Below are 17,051 nucleotides of genomic sequence, written 5' to 3' on the forward strand. Positions count from 1 at the left end.
AAGTCACGCAGACCTATGCAGAGAATGACCTTGCTAGCATGCCAAACTTCAGGCGGAACAATAATGAGAAGGCAGCAGAACTAATCAATTTGGAACAGGGCCCATTCTCTCCACCACCAGGGCCACTTAGAATGCAGGCAGTGTCCTGAGATCTTCCTCAAGCTTGCCCTTTGAACACAAACACAAGCTTTCTCTTACATAACCCAACAGAAAATGTAGGTTTACCATCCAAAATAGAAGCAGAATTGGCCTCCATGCTGATGTAACCATTTTTTTCTCTTTGATAGCCTTTTTTCTTCTTCAACATCTCCCCTGTTTCCCCCCAGACATTATGAAATATTTAGGGCATCCTACTAAGCCTAACTCTATCTCCTTGATGACCCCCAGAATCCAAGAAAACTTCATGGGTTCTTCTCGTAGAACATGTGTATGATTTCTCTGAACAATTACCAAGTTTCCCTGAGCTTTATTTTATTCATCTGTGAAACAGAGACAACACAGTCAACGGTTTTGTAATATTAAAGGGGAAAATGTGCAGAAAGCCCATTGAAGACTAATGTTTAACCTTTTGGCACAGACATACTTGCTTTGAAACATAACTTTAGTACTAACTTGTTAATCCTAGGCAAGTTTCTTAATCTCTTTGAGCTTGATTTTGCCTTTCAGAAAATAAAAATAAATAGGTCTATCTCTTGAAATTGCTGTGGAGATTAACTGATATAATATTCATGATATAAATATTTAGTTAGTTGTTATTCATCTCTGTAATTTCCATAGCTCTTTACAGAGTACATATTACTTACACAGTATTGGAATCTTAGGGAATGAAAAAAAAATAATTCAATAACCATAAATGCAGGCCAAAGGTCTGGCATCTGACAGTTTCTTTTAATATATGCTGTTCCATCTGTGTGTAGATAAATGTATTTCTCACCTGCATGGATGCTTTCTCCATCCATTCCATGGGAAGAAGCCCAGGAGACCCTGTCTCTCTCGAACTTCTGGAACCAGGAGGCTTAGGTTACTGACGCCTGGTAGTTAGATGGTGTCTGTGGCTCCAGTCAAAGACATGGCTCAACCATGCACAGAGAGCTACTGAGAATAGCATGATGGTTCCCAAGATTTGCTAGGAATACGAAGCAGATTTTAAATAGAGAAGCTTCTCTGCTTCAGGACTTTCAAACCATGACATTTCTAGATAGAGACCAAATAAAAACACATAATGCCTCTGTCTGCCACTAACAGTTGGCGTGGCAGCCTACACAGTGTCAGACAGGGCGAGGAACAAAAGAATCTAACAATGGCAACATTTTCAAACATCACACAGTGTTCGACAGAGGAGTTTTAGCACTTGTAAATTCTCTGGCACACACACATACAGATTGGTGTCACACTCTGGATTTGTGTCAGAATAGTCATGTCTCCATCGTGAACAAACAACCACTACATATGCTCTTTCGGTTGCGTTTTTCTGAACTATTTTGTGCTCTTTTGTTAATTCAAGGAATAACAATGAGTTTTAAGAGGCTGAGAGGCCTCCTAAACACTAACACAGTTAGAAGACGTGAGACAAAAGAAGCACCTAATCCAATCACTTGAGGAGGAAGAGACCAGTATACCCTGAGCATCTCCTAAGCCACTCTGAGGTGGGTTATTTTTCAGGTTTTCTTCAGTTATTTGCTGTGATCCTTACAAAAACTCGTTGAGGTCAGAGTCTTTATTTATATTTTATAACTGAATATTCAGATGCTCAAAACTTAGATTACTAATGATTCAATATTTTGGGATTTGCTGACCAAGCTTAATTTGCAGTGCCTACAAAGATAAATTTTTCTAAGGATGGCAGTTCTGCTAGTTGAAAGACCCTTTGCTTAGCTGAACGACCTTGATAACTTTGGGTAAGCACTGTTGAAAGTAGGCACTAGTTCAGAGCCAAATTATGATGTCTCATAAAGAAAAAGATAATTTAAAATGCTTTGAGAAAAATACTCGAGAGAAGAGCTCTAAGTCAATTAGAACAATCTTCACATGCATTAAGAGGAGGAAGAAGAGACTCCCATGATAAAATGGGTAAAGGATTTTAGAGAATTTATATCTTTACATGAGGGAATTGCTAAGTTGTTTGCTTAGAGATATGTGATGTAATCTCCTCCCTGCCCATTTTTCCCTATGATATTTTAAATAAAATATGTGTTACTCACTAAAGCTACAGTGCAAGTGAGTTAGTCAAATGATTTTAAAGAGGGGTAGGCTTCTGCATCTAGCTGGTATGCAAGATGAACCAGACAAAAAGCACATGTCATAAAACTGACATGTGGCCTCAACTGGGCGGGGATGGCAGACACAGTGATAATGTCTGGCAAATGGTGTAGAAAAAAATTAAAATAGGCTGGGTTTAACTGAATTAAACAGATGAAAGAAACTGTAGAATGGGAAGAAAAGTCAAGAACTCAACCCTAGAACAGAGAGGATATTACTTAACCGCCAGATTTCTTGTTTTCTCTGTCGGTGAAATGAGATTCCCGAATGATATGCTTTCAAAGTTTCCTCTCAGCGTTTGCATCCTCTATTTCTATAGCCACTTCAGTTTGTCTTTAGACACAGACAAAACCACTAATCTTACGGTCTTTTCACTACTAAGCAAGACATCAGACTCTCCTACTCTGAGGAAGTCACTATGCTTGATATTTCCAGTGTGAGTCAGAACTCTTGACTCCGTAGACCAATTCCGTGGTGCCCAAGGCTATCAGCAAGGGCTGAACGGAAGGACCTGATTACACTCCGTGACATCAGGATCTGAAGATAAGCTGTGTGCGCTCAACTTCCTACCATATCTTGTCTCAGTTTTCAGCTCTGCTGCCATAGAGTAGCAAGACTCACAAAGAGAGCTTTGGCATGAGAAATAATACCCACTCTTCTGCCTGGAAATAAACTCTTACTATTTTAATTGACTCTACATTTTATCCAATCATTCAACAAATATATTTTGAGCAACTACTATGAGCCAGACCTTATGTGAAATGCCTGAAGTACAAGAATGAAGGAGACAGAAATTATTTTTGCCCTGCTATGGCTTAAGGCTAGTGGAAGAGACAGGCAAGAAATCAAACAATTGCAATTCACTCTGTGGAAAGTGATGTGATGGTCAAGTGCAAGATGCTATGAGGTCACAGAGAAGAGTTACCTCATCCAGACTTAGGGATCAGAGAGTCTTGGTCAGAGGATATGAAGTTGAAGCAGAGATTTAAAAGATGGTTATGATTTAGCTAGACGCAGAGAGCAGGGAAGACATTGCTGAACAGAGAAATTATCTCCTAGTGGTCCAAAGGGAAGACAGTAGGTTTGGGCACTTAGGAAACTTGAAAAAAGATCAGTCTGGACCGAGCAGAGAGCTGGTGAGGAGTACTAAGAGAAAGAACTAAAGAAGAAGATCGTGGCCGGCCCTCGAAGTCTCTGGAAGTCACTCTAATGTTTTGGACCCCAATCCTATGACCAGTAGGGAGTAATTGAAGGGCTCGAGACACGGAAAGACATAATCAAATACTCTAAAGGCTCATCTTCCCTGGAGTTGGAAAAAAATATTTCATGTGGCAGTAAGAGTGCAAGCAGTAAAAAGAGAGATGATGGCATTTGGACCAGAGTGGTGGCAAGGAGAATGAAGAAAAATAGACAGACTTGAGATATATAAAGTAAGTATATTTTGTAGGAGATTTAAGCATCTTACTTAGCTCTTGATAGTATTTTCCTGTCTTATTTCCTGGACTGTGTTGCTTAACCATATGCCAGGCTATGAAAAGGACAAGATGATAATGTCTGCTAATGATTTCTGAATGCCAAGTATTACTTACCTGTCTTGGCCTATAAAGGTCAACTGAAAGTGTTGATATCGTCATTCATTCCTTCATTCTTTCATCCAAACTCATGTTTGTTGAGTACCTACTGCATGCTAGGCACCACTCTCAACACGGGAGACATGGTAGTAAAGTGAGGAAGACACGGGTCTCACAGAATTTATAGTCCACAGGTTGCAGACAAAATCAAGTAAATGAATAAATGAAAAATGTAGCCTCAGATAGTTCCATCACAGAAGGTGGTGAGATAGTGACGCGAAGTAGCCAGTTCATGTGGAAGAATCAGAAAAGGTGTCTCTGAGAGGGGACATTTGAGCTGACACCTGAGTTCTGAGAAACCCACAAAGATATCTGGGTGAAGGGCGTCCTAGGAGAGGAAGCAGTAAGTGAAAATGTCTTAAAGTGAGACACCCACCCTGACCACTGCATTCAATGTCACAGCCTAGTTCTCCTTGCTGCTTAATCTAGAACCTGCCCCGCGTTTGTTTTCTTTTTCTTTTTTGTAAAGGATTTTGGAATGAGTGCATGCTCAGTCATGTCCAGCTCTTTGTGAACTCATGGACCATAGCCTGCCAGGGTCCTCTGTCCATGGAATTTTCCAGGTAAGAATACTGGAATGGGTTGTTATTTCCTTCTTCCAGGGATCTTCGTGACCCAGATCGAACCTGTGTCTCCGTGTTTCCTGCATCTCCTGCATTGGCAGGAGATTCTTTTACCCCTGAGCCGCCTGGGAAGCCCCTTATCACGTTCTAAACTGCTATACACTTTACATTTCCGTCTTCTTTATTTTCTGGTATCTATCTTCAGTGACCGGAACTTAAGTTACAAGAGGGCAAGGAGATTTCTCTGTTCTGTCCACTGGTATCTCCCCAGCAGGTGGGAGAGTTCCTGGAACACACCTGGTGCTCAAACAGTTTTCAAGTTAATGCATTCAAGAGTGAATAATAAGTGCTTTGAAACAGGAATAAGGGCCATGTGACTTGAGCTCAGGAATGTAGATAAGTGGAATATAACATGAGGTAGAAATGAGGAAATCGATCATGCAGAGCTGTGTAGACCACAGGAAAAGGGTCTAGTTTTTATTTTTAAAAACCTTCTACAGAGAGGTTTGAGTGATGGCACGAAGAAATTGGATTTACATTTTGAGCAGACCTCGCTGAGTGCCGCGTGGAGAATGAATTTTAGAGTGTGCGGATGGAGTAGAAGTAGAGAGGTCTGCTAGAGAGTGAAGTCTTCAGTGGCTCCTAAGCCCATTTCCTCAGGCTTGATGGGCTGCTCCACGCACAGTATCCTTCAAGTGCAATTTGCATTATCTTTACAGTAATGCATTATGGGGGATCCGCCAACTTCCTTTCTCCTGACATGGCCAGAGGTAGCAACAGCCTGGAGCCTGGTGCAAAGCTCATTTGGCAGAGCATCTTTTATGTCAAGGAAGCATAAACATCCTTCAGAGATGCAGCCTTGATTAAAAATACATGGACACTCTGGATCTAAGCAGAAGACATATGGTACTTGATTATCTGGCATTTTCACTTCATATGAGAACATTATGGGGCTGCTTTAGGGGTAAGGAGACACATTTCACTATCTTAAACAGAGGGACTGCATGTGCGTTTCCTTCCCCTCCCCGTCCCCCATCACCCCCCACCCCTTGGAGACGGAACAGTTCCATTGATTTCTGATTAACTCAATGTTTGATTTTGTCACAGAAGTGTTTTCCACTGCCTTTTCCGCTGCCCTTGCTTATGGAGATGAGGGCTTGCTGTACCCCGAAGATGAGGACACTGTCACGCCATTACTCCCATCTTGCACAGGTGAAATAGCTGATTTTTCTATGACGCATCCAGCCCACACACTTTCTGTTTTCACTTAAGCCGCACTGACCCATTCTGATGCCTTGCTCAGTTTGACGAGCCAACATGATAGCCAACAAGACAACTCTAGGGTCACAGAGTCTATTGTCATAAACAAACCAACCCAAAGGTTAGGTCTGCATCCTGAATTTATCAGAAGCTACCTGTGAGATCCTGAGTCAAGGTCACTGATAGCTTTGAGCCACAAGTCTCTCTTCTGTGATGAGGATAGTTCTTGTGTTCTGTTGGGTGGTTGTTGTGAAACCATGCCCTGAGTTTATACTCTATCAAGGGCTTAACACACTGCCAGGGACGTAGCGACTCCCATAGAAACTCTGGCTTCTTTTATTGCTTCAATATTTCTATATGTGCGCCACATGTATTAGATTCTTAATTAATGTTTCCCTTAAATGGACCACTTAAGGGAAGTTATGATGCATCATGAACTGAAGGTGCCAGTTCAATGCCCCCTCTTTCTCTGTGATGACTTTGTGAATTGCACCAGGCTGATGTATTGTTCCTCTGTCCTTCTCTAACCTGTGTAGCTGCAACCCTTCTGCTTTCGTTCAGCATGGTACAGGAATGAATACCACCAGTGCAGGAACCTGCCCAGTTTCACACTTGCAACAAGACGCAAACCAGCTTTAAGAAGTTCACAGAAGTTCCATAAGCTGCTTGAATCCAAGTTTCTTCATTTAGAAAATTAGGATAACTATGTCACTTAGTATATAGGGTTGCTATGTGTATTAAATGAATAATACATATAAAACCCTTAGCATAGAAACTAGATTAATGTAAGTGATCAGTAAGTATTCTCATCATCATTATCATCCTTATTATTATCATTATCATCATTATTATTTTTTCCTCTCTGCTAGCTCTTATATAGACATGAAAATATTGTTGTGTTTTATATATTTGCATTCACTTTTAGAGATCATTGTATTTCTAATATCTGTAATATTCTTGGGGAAATACTAGGTATGTCCTGCGATCCATGACTGACTGAGGCAGCCTAAAGTGATTAGCCATGGGCTTTTCCAGGGATGGTCCTAGAATTAACACTGGATGTGCTGTATTCTGGATAATTCCTAAATGCTGAGCAAACTAGGATTGTTAGTCACTCTGGCAGACTGGAAAAGATCAGCACTTACAACTGACCTATAAAGGAAGGGGCTTAGGAGGATGGTGGCAATTATACTCAAACGTGTAAGAGCTGATACGCACTGGTCTCCTGGGAAAGCAGGGTTATGGTAACAAAACCGTATACTAGGTAGAACCCTGACACTAGGAAGTGAAGTAGTGAAGTGAGTCGCTCAGTCCTATCCAACTCTTTGTGACCCCATGAACTGTACAGTCCATGGAATTCTCCAGGCCAGAATACTGATCCCCTGAATTCTCCAGGGGATCTTCCCAACCCAGGGATTGAATTTAGGTCTCCTGCATTGCAGGCAGATTCTTTACCAGCTGAGTCACCAGGGAAGCCCTGACACTAGGAACATAAAGCAGATAATTGGGTTTGTCCTGGAAAGGGCAGAAGAATAAGGGGACCTTTGCTTGCCGAACACTGCATCCTTATGTATGCGAAATTATGTCCTTATTTTATAAACCCATCAAGTCAAGCCAATCAATAGGAAATTATTAACTGAGCAGATGTTATATGCCAGGATTTTGCTCTGTACTTCACGTGATCTCATTCTCTTTCCTTAATAATCCAATAAAACACATTTTAGAATACTGATTTTGTAGATCAGATTCTCCAGAGGTGAGACCCAAGCATCAGTCTCTTTTCAAGCTCCCCGAGGCCTCTAGGAATTCTAATTTAATTGATCTGGTGTACACCATGGGCTTTTGGCTTTTTAAATATTCCAAAGTACAGTAGGTTGAATAGCATTCCCTTAAATTCATATTTTCCTGAAGTCCCAGAATGTGACCTTATTTGACAATAAAGTCTTTGCAATGGCTTTTATTTTGCTAAGATGCAGATGTTTTATTTTGCAAATGGAAAGATAAGGTCATATTGGATTATTCTTTAGTTGCTAAGCCATGTTTGACTCTGGGACCCTGTGGACTGTAGCCTGTTAGGCTCCTTTGTCCATGGGATTTCCCAGGCAAGAACACTGGAGTAGGTTGCCATTTCCTTTTCCTGGGAATCTGCCTGACTCAGGAATCAAACCCACATCTCCTGCTTGGCAGGCAGATCCTTTACCTCTGAGTCACATGGGAAGCCCCTCCTGTTGGACTGGGGGCTCTAAATCTAATGACTAGCGTCTCTTTGTAAGGAGAGAGGACACACAGTGATATATATACACAAGCAGAGGGCCATGAAACAATGGAAGCAGAGATTGGGCTCAGGGCACCTATAAGACAAAAGAAGTCAAGAATTTCCAGGCATCACCAGAAGTTAGAAAGAGGCCAGAAGGATTCTACTCTAGAGTTGTCAGAGGGAGCATGGTCTTGCCAACACTTTGAATTTAAACTTCTAGATACAAGAGAATCAATTTTCACTGTTTTAAGACACCCAGTTTGAGGGAATTGGTTATGGCAGCCTTGGGAAACTCATATAACAGGTAACTCTGTTTTGCAGCCAAATTTGAGAACTGTTCTAGTTAGCTTACCCCCAATCATATTAGGTCATCTTGACTTCAACTTCTTCATTCAGGTCATTAATCCCCTCTACAAGGCCTCTCACAGCTGTCCTCAAAAGAGTAGAATTCTTACACAATCGTGAAAGGGAATTTATGGGTTTCTAGGTTGGACCCTCCCACACTAGCTACTTTTTAAAGATTTAATATGACCCTCTGAGGGCACCAGGGACATGCACCCTTCAGGTACCATGTACCCAATTCAGGTCTGTCCTTATAATTTGTTCACCTTCCTTTTAAAATATTCCCTCTATGAGAATTCCAAAGAGAAGATTTTCAAAGAGAAAAGCACAATCATTACAGTTGAGAAACTGCTCTTGAAACTTATTAGCTTGTGACTCATACTCCTGAAAGGAGCTAATACCTTAATTTCATATTTCTCTGCTCAAATGCAGACCAAGGCGTAAACTGAAATGAAACTTTACACTAATGGCTTCTTAATTATACCCATCTAAAAGCAATTACCTGAGTTTTAGCAGATACGAAGTTAGAGTTGATGGGACCAGCAGATGAGAAATAAGATGAAAGGTCATCTGTGAAAAAAGATCAACGGAGAGAAGATAAAACACAGTGAGGAGAGAGGAGAAAGAAATCCAGAGATAAGTAAAGGTTGATAAATTTCTAATAATAGTATTGCCTGATTTCTAAAACAGGCTTGCCCCTTTCTCCCCTAACTGTTAGAAATGAGGCTAAAGAAGAAACACTTTATTTCAAGGTAGAAACTGACTAGATGTGAGACTTTGATACCTAGACTACAATTACTTTATGCCATGCTTTGAGCCAAAATTTGCTAAATTGTAGAAGCGGGATTCTAAGGCAAAAGCGACTGAACATTCTTTGTATAGGAGCATGTATAGCATGAGCTCAGTTTGCAAGGCCACATAGAGCCTTGTGTGTGCACATGTGCATGAAACACATGTGTGCACATGTGTGCACTGACACAGAAGGTTATTCAGCAGACTGTTCAGATGTCATCTTTTGAGTGGGAGATCCTGATGGTGCTTTGCTTTATGCCATATACTTTTCTATTCTGTTCAGATTATTTGCATTTATCTTATAGTCATTATAGATCAATGAGAAACACTAAAAATAAGAATCAGATACAGATAAGCCAATCTAGTGGAAAAACAAGTTAAGTTGATTGTGTTTCTCTCCATTAAAAACTGAGCTGACATGGATTCCAGAAGCAGGAGTGAAAGGCTTCTACAGATACATCAGGGTCTCAAACTGTTTGGAATCCATCCCATGAAGGATGTTTATTTGGGTCTATATTTTAAAATTTGAATGCCTCGGGATACAATCTTCAAATTAATTAGCCACATTCTTCTTCCTCTCTCTCTGTCTTTGTCTCTTTCTCTTTTTGTCTCTCAGATACACAGAGTCTGTTTCACTTATTCCCTTTAATTTGTCCAACACTTCGAACATGAGTTTGCAACCGTCTTCACAGAAGAAAGCTCACTGTCTATTCTGTCTTGGAGAGAAATGTTAATATAAAGGTAAATGAAGCTGTTTTTGAGAAGAGTGAGTGACAGGACTCTGAGTCCTCAAAGATTTTCCGACCTTTCTTCTCATAGTTCAATCATTCGGGTTGTTTCTTGGTTTAGAATCTCCTTTCTTTTTTTTTTTCCTTCAAATGCTGACATCATATACTCTCTATGGCCAGAAAAAACTACAGATTAAGCCTCATGAACTCAGGCTAACTTCCAGTTACTAATGTCCACTCAAACATCTGCATTTTTGCCAAGATTCTAGAGTCAAAGTCAGTAGAAAATGTTGGTTCCCCCTCAGATAAGGTTCATATTCCATTATAGCATTTAGATCCTTTTTTTACTTTTGCAACCAAATTCAAGAGATAAGAAACATTTCCTATCAACAACAACAAAGTTGAGACAAAGCTAACATATTATTAGTTTTGTTGGGATAAAGCAACCAACCCTCTACTCTGCTGGTTGCCTTGTCAATGATAATCCACTTTAATTTTCATAAAAATCCTCTGTAGTAAATATTAGTCTTATTTTATAGGTATGTGTGTGTGTGTGTGTGTGTGTGTTTGTGTGTGTTAGTCCCTCAGTTGGGTCTGACTCTTTGTGACCCCATGGAATGTAGTCTGCCAGACTCCTCTGTCTATGGAATTCTCCAGGCAAGAATACTGGAACATGTAGCCATTCCCTTCTCCAAGGAACCTTCCTGACCCAGTGATCAAACCCTGGTCTCCTGCATTGCAGGCAGATTCTTTTTCCATTTGAGTTACCAGAGAAGCCCTATAGATAAGGATATTAACAGTCAACTAAGATGAATTTCAGTTCTGAGACATTACTTTGCCAACAAAGTTCTGTCTAGTCAAAGCTATGGTTTTTCCAGTAAATCATGTGTGGATGTGAGGGTTGGACTCTAAAGAAAGCTGAGTGCCAAAGAAGTTATGCTTTTGGACTGTGGTGTTGGAGAAGACTCTTGAGAGTCCTTTGGATTGCAAAGAGATCCAACCAGTCTATCCTAAAGGAAATCAGTCCTGAATATTCATTGGAAGGACTGGTGTTGAAGCTGAAACTCCAATACTTTGGCCACCTGAAGCGAAGAGCTGACTCATTTGAAAAGACCCTGATGCTGGGAAAGGTTGAGGGCAGGAGGAGAAGGGGACGAAAGAGGATGAGATGGTTGGATGGCATCACCGACTCAAAGGACATGGGTTTGGGTGGATTCTGGGAGTTGGTGATAGACAGGGAGGCCTGGGGTGCTGCAGTCCATGGGGTCGCAAAGAGTTGGACATGACTGAGCGACTGAACTGAACTGAACTGAGATGAATTTCTGAAGATTGCACAGCTTTCAGTGCTAGCACCAAATCTACAACCTAAGTTAGTCTGATAACAAAGTGTGACCCATTTCCCAAAATAGATTCCGGAAATAGATCCCCCCATCATGGTGAGCTGGTGCAGGCTGGTGAAGGCAATTATGTGTATTCCTCAGCTTGTGATGTCATTTAGTAGCTTGAAATCAGTAATGGTGGGAATATTTACACCCTGAAAATTGGTACCTGCTAAAAATCAGGATTTTTTGGGGGGTGGGGGTGGGGGCAGATTAGCCTCTTGATTGACTTATACTGGCATACCACTACTCCTAAACTAGACTGAAATTCCTTTCATTTATTCAGTTTTTGTTGAGGCCCTCCTATTTGACAAGCTTATGGTTGGCATCAGAAAGAAAAATAGTACTACAATAATCCCCAATTTCAGAAATATACAACTAGCAAAACTGACATGGAATAAAATCAAAGGTCACAATATCTGACAAGTATCAAAGCAAGACATAGAATGTCATCTCACTGTGCAATAAAGAAAACAAGGACTAGGGCTTTTTAAAGTAAATTATAGTTAGTAAATTTCTAATAGGACTTATTCAGATAGACCGTACTTAACTCCTTAACTTTCAAATTATAGAAAATATAACTCAAATGGACATAAGCAATAAAGGTCTTTTTTTTTTTATCATTGCTCTTTGGTCTGTTTCTCTCTCTCTCTTTTTTTGTTTTTTTGGTAGCTTGGTTATTAAAAACTATCTACTAGATCTTCCATCTGCCCCAAATAATTTTTTCCTCCTCAGATAATCAGATCTAGTCATTCAGTTACATCTCACCTTTTAATTCTCAGAGTAAATGGCATCTCCCCAGAAATGCGTGATCACCCATACCACGTGGCTCAGTGGTAAAGAATCCACTGTCAAGCAGGAGACAGGTTTGATCCCCGGGTCGGGAAGATCCCCTGGGGGAGGAAATGGCAACCCACTCCAGTATTCTTGCCTGGACGATTCCATGGACAGAGGAGCCTGGTGGACTGTAGTCCATGGGGTTGCAAAGAGTCAGACACGATTGCGTACACACGTCTCATAAGATTAGAGTGACTCCTAATCACATTATTCTGTGTTATGAGTTGAATTGCATCCCCTCTCACCCCAGAGAGAGAATTTGTTGAAGTCTAACCCCCCATTGCCTCAGAATGTGATTTAATTTGGAAGTAGAGTTTTTGCAGATAAAATTAGTTAAGATGGGCATAAGAGTAGCATAAGAGTGTGCCCTAATGCAGTATGATTGGTGTCCTTATGAAAAGGGTGAATTTTGACACAGAGACATATATACACAGGGAGAAGACAGTGTGAAGATACAGTAGTAAACACCATGCAAGGATGAAGGCAGCAGTCATGGTAATGTATCTATAGCCAAGCAATGCCAAAGATTGTCAGCACATCTCAGGAGCTGGGAGAGAGGCCTGGGGCAGGGTCTTCCCTGCAGCCCTCAGGAGGGCCCAGTCCGCCAACACCTTGACCTAGGACTTCTAATGCTCAGAATTGTGAGGCAAAAATGGCTGTGGTTTAAGACCGCTGGCTGGTGGTTCTTGCTTATGGTAGCCCTGGGAAATGAATATGCTCTATTTCAGCTTTGTCATTCTACCTGTCTTTTTGTTTGCTTTGTTGTTAATTTTGATCCTTTTCTTCTCACACTGGAATGTAGGAACCTCTTGCTTGATGTTATTGCTGGTTTTAGACCATTGGTTGCCATATACTAAATGCTCAACAAATGTTTTTGGAAACAATAAATAGTTTCTTGACTCACCCAGCTTAAGAAAAAGCTATGCATATAATTTTAGGCAAGGTTTGATCAAACAACTTGATGAAGTCACCAAGATCTATAGTCTCTCTCTCTTTCTGTCTGTCTCACTGAGGTGTCCGCTTCATCCTAGGTCCCAGTTCTCTAGAACAGGTCAGATGGCTCCTATTCATCTCAGACTCCATCACTTAGCATTTTCAACTATAAGCAAAATAAATCTCCAAAACTTAGAAAAAAATTCAAATGATTATGGATGGCAACAGACGTGATAGGTATTTTCTCCTTGGGGTTTCATGGATCCACATTTAAAAACAGCAGAAGAGAAAGCAGGCACTTCTGTGTTGACGCAAAGAAAGATATTGACCCAGTTCTCACTTGTCCTCATTGACCCAAACTGTGCAAGTCACGGGCGTATCCCTGGTCCACCAACCACCTTAGTGTGGCCAGGGGCTTGGGATGGGCAAGGTTACACTGATAAACTGAAGGCGTGGACACTGGGGCTGGGGGCGTGCCTGTGCATGCTCGTGTCTGACTCTTTATGGCCCCACGGACTGTAGCCCGCCAGGCTCCTCTGTCCATGGGATTCTCCAGGCAAGAATGGTGGAAGGGTTTGCCATGCCCTCCTCCAGGGGATCTTCCCAACTCAGGGATCAAACCCGAGTCTCTTGCATCTCCTCCGTTCGCAGAGGGGTTCTTTCCCACTGTGCCACCTGGGAAGCCTGGGGATGGGGTTGCTGGCACCCAAAACTGAAGGACTTCATAGGGAGGGAGAAAGGGGAGTTGGAGGCTGAGACACAACCCAAAACACTCACCACATTGTCCAAATACAGAAAGATATTTCAAACTTTCAGAGCTACTAGCCTTCACCAGCATTACCTAACAGGGACGAACAGGTACTATGTCTGAATTAATGTCTTTGCTCTGTTGTTCTTCCAAAAATCTTTCAGACTCATTGCTTTGTTTGCTCTACATAACTCAAATTCACATTAAACTGACATTTGTATTACTCACATTCTTTTTTTTTCAAAATGATGACTCACTAAATGGATCTGAGTGGCTTCAAAAGATTTTCTATACCTCAAAAGCACCCAACTGACCCTTTAAAGATAGAGAGCCGATTTAAAAATAGATTCCTGAATATGGGTCTTAGTATATAAACCAATCATTAAACATGGCACTATCTATAATTCAGAAAGAGAGAAGGCAGAGCATTTCTACAAATTTGTTTTTCGTTATTGTTGTGGAGGGAGGATTATTCCCTTCACCAATTGGTTTCATGTTTTTTTTTTTTTTTTTCTTTTAGTTTTCTTGAATGATGCTCTGGGTAAAAGCTTCAAATGAACCAAATTTCTGCTAAAAGCTGCACTTATGTGATTCTCTCAAACCACTAGCATTTAAAGGCAAGAACGCACTGGTTTCTAGGGTATAAAATAAAAGGATTTAAGAACACAATTAGTTACTTGTTCCAGCAATTAGAGCTGAGTTTAATTACAAACTAACCTCTTGACAGACCATTTGACAGTCAGTGCAAAGTGAGAGAAAGGCATCAGAAAACTGCTAGGAGCAGCAGCAAGAGAACTTTTCGGCGTATTTATTTTTGTTCCCATGCTCTTCGGGCCTGGTCTTGCTTGTATCAGGGTAAGGTAACAGATTTCGTTCTGGAGATTGGTTTATCTTTTAACTTAGCAACAGGGTTGCCTTCTCTCCCACCTATCTGAGAACCAAGTAGGGGTCCTGGATTCATTACTCATCTCACACTAATGTACCCAGTGTTTTTCCTCTCCATTCCCAGAGATATGTCTGTTTTCCTAGTGGTGAGGAGGGCACCGAGGGTGTTCCCAACTGAAAACGTTAAAACACTTTGGGGTTTATAGACCATCTGATCCAGCTCAGAAGTATGACAGACACGCACACCTGAGTTCTTGAGAGGCTGTGACTCACCGAGGGCAGCAAGGTGGGACTGATCTGAGACCTCAGCCTGGGATTCTAGAGGTGAAGTGGAACATATGCCACTCGGGAACAAAGGAAAGGTTTATGCTTCCTGTAGTTGCATTGGAGTAATTCATTTTCTTCCTGTTAGCATTTCCAAAAATGGAGCCCTCAGAAAGATAAATAAGAGGCCATTTTTTCAACACTGCATTTTTTCCCCGTAAGTACCAGGACTCAGATCCATTTACTGGGTGTGCTACACTGATGCGGCTTTATGCACAGCCGTGCTGGCCCTGTGCTCAGAGCCAATTACATTAGAGGCAGAGCCGAGCCGAGTGGGAGAAAGCGTGCGGTTAAGAATTAGGAGAACTGGCACCAAGCCCTATTCTGCTATTTACTGGCCGTCAGTAAGCCGTCTCACCTGAATCGTTTTACATTCCCTTCCTTCTGAATGGGAAACATAGTTTTTTTTACCCAATATTGCTCCTATTCAGCAAATATTATTGAGTACCTACTATGTGCCAGAAACTACACCAGGTTCTATTATAGCAATATGGTAGAAACCAAAGCCCCTAATCTCACAGAGCTTATGTTACTATCTGGAAGGCCTCTGACAAGATGGATGTTTAAACAGAGAGATGAAAAAAGTAAAGGAATCTGTCATGTGACGGCCCAGAAGAGAAGCATGCAAAACTGAGGCGTGAGCAAATTTCCTGAACCACGTCTGACCTAGCGCAAGAAAGCCACAATTTTATAAGGATCAAATGTTTAGTGTCTGAAATAATAAGGAGAAAGTTGTGAATTTCTGTGCTAATATACTGTGTTGCTTTTATCAGCGGGAATCACTTTCTTGTTAAGAGGACAGGTGAGTGATTTACAGTTTTCAGAAATTTTCCTGATTTTCTAAAATCAATGCATAATACTATCATAGTTTATTTCTTTAAAAAGTTATTAAATTATAAAATTTGGATCCAGTAAACACTGTGTGAGACAGTAGATTCTTCAGTCTGTTAGGCTGGGTGGGAATATTGACTCCACCATTTGCTAGCTTTGTGATTTTTAACTACTTTTTAACTTAAATCCTGCAAATCTCAGTTTCCTCCTCTGTGAAAGAGAGGCTGGAAAGTATGTCCCTGGAGGGGTTTTGTAAGAATATAATGATATCTGGAAGGTCAAGGACACAGCCTAGTGGAGGGTCCTGGGAAGTGCTCTGTCAAGGTGAACTCTCCCAACAGTGTAATTAGGGAGCTTGGGGTGCCCATTGGTCCCCATATCTCCTACAACAATGTACTCCACTCCCAGGGGAAAAGTGCCGCTAAGGCAAGAAACCTGCTAGAATTACCACCACCCACAATCTGTTTTCTAAAAAATACTGCAGGAGCAGTTTCAGTTCCGGATGCCGGTGTGAAGCGATCTACTGTCAAGTCCTGTTTCTGTGGTCAGAGAGAGAGAAAGAAGTGTCCTCTGCCACACTCCCCACTCCAGCGAGAGACGGCTTGTGCCTCTAGCCCCTGGGGTGTACCTCACTGTGTGCTTTGCACAGTGGCGAAGGTCAGTGACACTAGTCTATTGAGTTGCAGGGCTGAGGTCAGAGTAGGATGCAGACACTGTGACTTCTACATCAGCCCTCTTTGCCCTCACCTGTAGTGTCAAAATTCATCATGAAATGACAGGTATCTCACTGACACTGGCCCTATTTCACTGAAATATACCATACTCTCCTTAAAAAAAATACAATTTCAGTCAACTCATAAAGAGTACATCACGTACCTTATTCCCAGATTATGCTTTCTGCTAAAAATAAGACATGCATAGAGATGGGAAAACCAGACCACCTTACCTACCTCCTGAGAAACCTGTATCCAGATTCAAGAAGCAACATTTAGAACAGGACATGGAACAATGGACTGATTCAAAATTGGGAAAGGACTATGTCAACACTGTATATTGTCACCCTGCTTATTTAACTTATACACAGATTACATCATGCAAAATGCCGGGCTGAATGAATCACAAACTGGAATCAGTTTGCCGGAAGAAATATTAATAACCTCAGATATGCAGATGACACCACACTACCAGCAGAAAGTAAAGAGGTACCAAAGAGCCACTTGATGAAGGTGAAAGAGGAGAGTGAAAAAGCTGGCTTAAAACTCAACATTCAAAAGACTAAGAT

This window comes from Odocoileus virginianus, chromosome 31 (genome assembly GCF_023699985.2).
Source record: "Odocoileus virginianus isolate 20LAN1187 ecotype Illinois chromosome 31, Ovbor_1.2, whole genome shotgun sequence".
In the NCBI taxonomy this organism is placed as follows: Eukaryota; Metazoa; Chordata; class Mammalia; order Artiodactyla; family Cervidae; genus Odocoileus; species Odocoileus virginianus.